The following is a 6136-nucleotide window of genomic DNA, read 5'->3' on the forward strand; positions in this document are numbered from 1 at the left end:
CATGGGAAATAGATGGGGAGACAGTGGAAACAGTGGCTGACTTTATTTTTGGGGGCTCCAAAATCACTGCAGATGGTGATTGCAGCCATGAAATTAAAAGATGCTTACTCCTTGGAAAGAAAGTTATGACCAACCTAGACAGCACATTAAGAAGCAGAGACATCACTTTGCTGATAAAGGTCCATCTAGTCAAAGCTGTTTTTTCCAGTAGTCATGTATGGATGTGAGAGATGGACCAGAAAGAAGGCTGAGCATTGAAGAATTGGTGCTTTCAAGCTGTGGTGTTTGAGAAGACTCTTGAGAGTCCCTTGGACAGCAAGAAGATCAATCCTAAAGGAAATCAACCCTAAATTTTCATTGAAAGGACTGATGCTGAAGTTGAAGGTCCAATACTTTGACTACCTGGTGTAAAGAGCTGACTCATTGGAAAAGACCCTGATGCTGGGAAAGATTGAAGGCAGGAGGAGAGGAGCAAAGAGGATGAAATGGTTAGATGGCGTCACTGACTCAATAGACATGAATTTGAGCAAACTCCAGGAAATAGCAAAGGACAGGGCAGCCTGGCATGCAGTCCCTGGGGTCGCAAAGAGTCAGATATGACTTTGCAACTCAACAACAACAGAACTGAAGTATTTGTGTTCTTAATGCAAAGTCCTTGTATTATTCCAAAATGTATTGATTAACCTCACACTTTGAGTATTCATGCTTGTTAAAATTTTAAGAGCAATCCTTAAGTGAATTACTATTAGTTGTAGATAAATATATTTCAATTGTACAAATAAGCAATCTAAATGAAGGCAGGAAATGAAGAATAAAGAAGCATAGAGAAAGCAGAGTAAATAGGAAGCACAAAAGATGGTAAAAATAAATATATATTAGTAATCACACTTCAAAAGGAAAAATGAACAGAATTCACAATGTGATTCTATAAACATCATTCTATATGGACTTAAGTAGTGGGATTAGGGTCACAGAAAAGGAAATGTTTACAAAATTTCACCATTTGGTAGAGACTTCTCCAAGCTTCAAGACGTAACAAAGCCTCTTTTAACTTTCTTTCTAATCCTCCCATTCTCACCCCTAATCTGGAACAAACTCAGTACCTACTGTTTCCTACTGTTTCTTTTACATCATGTGCTCTTCTTGGATTACTTATATTTTTGGTTGAACTATTTTCTTGAGTAATTCTTATAGGTGTGGGAGGTAAACTTTTCGAGTTCTTGTATGCTTAAAATATCTTCTGTTCTCATACAATTCAAGATTGACAATTCTTTTCCTTTAGAATTTTGAAGACATTGATCCATTGTATTCTACTATCTGATGTTGCATGATGTCAGTCTGATTTTGAACCTTTCTGGGTAACCTTTTCTTTTGTATTTCTTTTCTGTTGAAAGCTTTGTAGATTTTCTTTTATCTTGGGGTTTTGAAATTTCATAAGTTTTTAAAAACTGAATTAGAGAACTTAAAAAATGCATGTTAGTGTCCTTTTGCCGTCTGTTCTTGTCATTACAGAGAAGATACATAATAGCTAGCATTTAAAAACCAAAGCCAGTGGGGAGGATCTAAACTCATGCCATAGATTGTGAGATTGAGAGCCCCCAAATAAGTGCTCAGTAAACATGAGAGGGAGGGATTCATAATCATGGATATGAAACAGTTTTTCATCCATTATATGCAGCATTCTCTAGATCCTTTCATTCTGAAGATTCAGTTTGCCTCAAGCAAATTGTACTTTTAAAATAGACTTTATTTTTTAAAACAGCTTTCAGTTCAGTTCAGTTCAGTCGCTCAGTCCTGTCTGACTCTTTGAGACCCCATGAATCGCAGCACACCAGGCCTCCCTGTCCATCATCAACTCCCAGAGTTTACTCAAACTCATGTCCATTGAGTCGGTGATGCCATCCAGCCATCTCATCCTCTGTCGTCCCCTTCTCCTCCTGCCCCCAATCCCTCCCAGCATCAGGGTCTGTTCCAATGAGTCCATTATTTGCATCAGGTGGCCAAAGTATTGGAGCTTCAGCTTCAGCATCAGTCCTTCCAATGAGCACCCAGGACTGATCTCCTTTAGGATGGACTGGTTGGATCTCCTTGCAGTCCAAGGGACTCTCAAGAGTCTTCTCCAACACCACAGTTCAAAAGCATCAATTCTTCAGCGCTCAGCTTTCTTCACAGTCCAACTCTCACATCCATACATGACCACTGGTAAAACCATAGCCTTGACTAGACAGACCTTTGTTGACAAAGTAATGTCTCTGCTTTTTAATATGCTGTCTAGGTTGGTCATAACTTTCCTTGCAAGGAGTAAGCATCTTTAAATTTCATGGCTGCAATCACCATCAGCAGTGATTTTGGAGCCCCCAAAAATAAAGTCAGCCACTGTTTCCACTGTCTCCCCATCTATTTCCCATGAAGTGATGGGACCAGATGCCATGATCTTAGTTTTCTGAATGTTGAGCTTTAAGCCAACTTTTTCACTCTCCTCTTTCACTTTCATCAAGAGGCTTTTTAGTTCCTCTTCACTTTCTGCCATAAGGGTGCTGTCATCTGCATGTCTGAGGTTATTGATATTTCTCCCGGCAATCTTGATTCCAGCTTGTGCTTCTTCCAACCCAGCGTTTCTCATGACATACTCTGCATGTAAGTTAAATAAGCAGGGTGACAATATACAGCCTTGACATACTCCTTTTCCTATTTGGAACAAGTCTGTTGTTCCATGTCCAGTTCTAATCGTTACTTCCTGACCTGCATATAGGTTTCTCAAATTTTTCTATAAACCTAAAGCTGTTCTCCTTGGAGAACAGCTTTAGGTTTATAGAAAAATTGAGCAGACAGTACAGAATATTCCCATATATCTCCCGCAGGCCCTCCATTTCCCTTATTATTATCAACTTACATTGTTGTTGCTGAGTTGTGTCTGACTCTTTGCGACCCCATGAACAGCAGCATGTTAGGCTTTCCTGTCCTTCACTATCTCCTATAGGGCTTCCCCGGTGGCTCAGACTGTAAAGATCTACCTGCAATGCAGGAGGCCTGGTTTTGGTCCCTGGGTCGGGAAAATCCCCTGGAGAAGGGTATGGCTACCCTTGCCAGTGTTCTTACCTGGAAAATTCCATGGACAGAGAAGCCTGGAAGGTTACAGTCCATGGGGTCACAGAGTCAGACACGACTGAGTGAGTAACACACATACACACACAGCCCCCAACATCTTACATTTGTGTTGTACATTTGTTCCAATTAATGAGCCAGTCCAGATAGGTTGTTATTAGCTAATGTCTATACTTCATTCAGATTTAGTTTTTAACCTAATATTCCTTTTTAAAATCCAGGATCCCATCCAGGATATCATGTAACATTTAGTTGTCATGTCTCCTTAGGCTCCTCTTGAAGTGACAGCTTCTCAACTTGTCTTTGTTTTTGATGACTTAGACAGTTTTGAGGAGTAATGGTCAAGTATATTGTAGAATGCCCCTCTATTGAACCTTTTCTGATGTGTTTTCATGATTAGACTGGAGTTACAGGCTTTGAGGAAGAAGATCACTGAGGTAAAGTGCCATTTTCATCATATCCCATCAGGGTACACATCAGTATGACTTCTCACTGCCGATGTTGACCCTGACTGAGCTAGTGTTAGCTTTCTCTCTTTTGAGCATTACTCTTTCCACTACTGTATTCTTTGGAAGGAAGTCCTTATGTACAGTCTACACTTAAGCGGGGAGGAATTATGCTAACTTTTAGTATGAAATATCTACATAAAGTATTTGGAATTCTGCATGGGAGATATGTGTTTCCTCCCTCATTTATTAATTAGTTCAGTCATTTATATCAGTAAAGATTCATGGAGACTTATTTTGTACTTTTGGCTCTAATCCAATATAACTTTATTTTCCCGTTCTTATTGTTCCAACTTTAACCATTGGAAGCCCTTTCTGTTGGCTCCTGTGTCCCTTTGACATACCCCCATCAATGTGTTTAGCAAATTGTATTTTAATAGTAATTTTTATTATTTCTTCCCCAACATAGTATCTATCCTCTTATTTCTGGAAGATTGATCAGTTAGATGGAGTGCCTAGATTTTCCCTTCATAACTTTTTAATATTTTTCATCTGTTTTTTTCCTCTATATTCTGGGATAGTTCCTTCGTTTTATTTCCAGCCCATAAATTTTTCAGCTGGTTTTATCATTCAGCCTATTAATTAAAAGCCTTAGGTCAGTAATTATATTCATTCATTCATTCGTTTGCTAAGAACCCCTTTTGTATCTCTGGTTGTTTCTTTTTCATTGCAATCTGTTTTACTTTTTGTATTTTACTTTTCTTCTGTGGGACTAGTTTTTCCTTCAAGACCTGGCAACTCTTGACTTTCAGTTTATATTTATGAATAAAAAGATTGTTTTGGTTAATATAGATAGCTGGAGTGGATTTTCTTGGCAGCCCTGCAGGTCTGCTTTCCTGCACTGCTCCTTTGAAGAGGAGGAGTGGGGGCAGGTTCAGTGTGAAGCCAAGTTGTAGCAGCAGGAGGCCTTCTTTATAGATCGGTGGGGGCAGGGAGTAGAAGGCAGATGGAGTTCCATGGAGAACTTACTGGAAAGCTACAGGGATAGAACCTGTTTTCTATTTTCGATTCCCTGACCCTGGGATAGTGCCATTGCTACATTCTAAAGGTTTTATACCCACATTAGGGGTACTTAGAGAGCAATCTTGGAATTTCCCAAGCAATTCTGTTTCAGATGAGGGGAAAAAAGGGGAAGATGGATAGAAAGGACCCTAATTGTCTCCATTCATGCCACTAAATTTTGAAAATACATAATGCTGGGAAGGCATACTTCCTCAACCCTTTTTCTCAAGGCTGCTTTGGCAAGAGCCATTGTGATGACTTGATCTGTGGTTTCCTGTTCTCTGACTTCTCTTCTGATTCCATCTGCTTTCAACTGTCTCAAATTTCACAAAAAAATTTGGTCTTTAGTACTATTATGGTTTTTAAAAACTTTTTATTATGGAAATTTCTAAATATACACAAAAGTAGAGGAAATAATACAGCAATCCCCCATGTACCTATCTCTCAGTTTCTACATTAATCAACACACAATTTTATTTCAGCTACACACCCCCACTGTCTTTAGCCACACCCCCAATTATTTGGAAATATATGTCAGATGGCAGAAGGTATTGAAACAAAATGGTGAATACATTGTTCAATAAAGTTCTTGGTGAAGATGAAAAAAGTGCCTCTTTTTACTTAAAAACCGAAAGAACTTTTTGGCCAACCCAATATAATTTCACCAGTAAATACTTCTGCATGTATCTGTAAAAGATAAGGACTCTTTAAAGAAAGCTATATTACTATTATCACACCAAAGAAATTAACAATAATCCCTTAATAATATGAAATAGGGGGCTTTCCCCAATTACATCATTTTCTTCTTTTTATTATAGTTAATTTTTTAAAAATCAGTGTCTAAACAGGGTCTACACATTGTATATGGTTGCCATTAAGTTTGCTAATTTTCTTTTCATTTATCGAATCCACTTCCTCTTTTTTTTTTTTTTTTACTTGTAATTTATTCATTGAAGAAACCAGGTCATTTTTCTATAGAACTTACTTTATTTTAAATAGTGCTGATTGCCTCCTTGTTGGGTCATTTAGCATGTTCTTTTGGCTTCTATGTTACTGTGGTGACCCAAGGACAAAAGAGCAGATAAAACCAAGGAGGGTCTTGGAATGAAGGAATGGAAAAACCAGACCCTTATTGTCCTTCCCTCTCCCATGTTGTAACTATTAATGGATTTCAGGTCCTCCTGAGCAGTAGAACCTGTCTCCCCTCCTACCCCGTAGGGAGAAAGTATTTGCCTTACTCTTCCCCCTACCCAGTATACATGCCTCATCCAATCAGCAAATGACCTGCAAGACCCCTATCCCACTCCTTGTACCCTGGCTATAAAAGTAGACTAAGGACCCCTGTTCAACATCGGTTCTCCCTTGAGCTGGCCGGCTGTTCTAACAGCGTCTCCCATTGTAATAAACTTTATTTCCCTCTCATTCTGTCTCATGTCTGGAAATTATTTTCCAACCCACGCCCGGATCACAACAGTTACCTGTCAACCGACAGTTAAATCAACAGACATAATTAGATTCAAATT

The sequence above is a fragment of the Cervus canadensis genome, chromosome X, assembly GCF_019320065.1.
Source record: "Cervus canadensis isolate Bull #8, Minnesota chromosome X, ASM1932006v1, whole genome shotgun sequence".
NCBI lineage: Eukaryota > Metazoa > Chordata > Mammalia > Artiodactyla > Cervidae > Cervus > Cervus canadensis.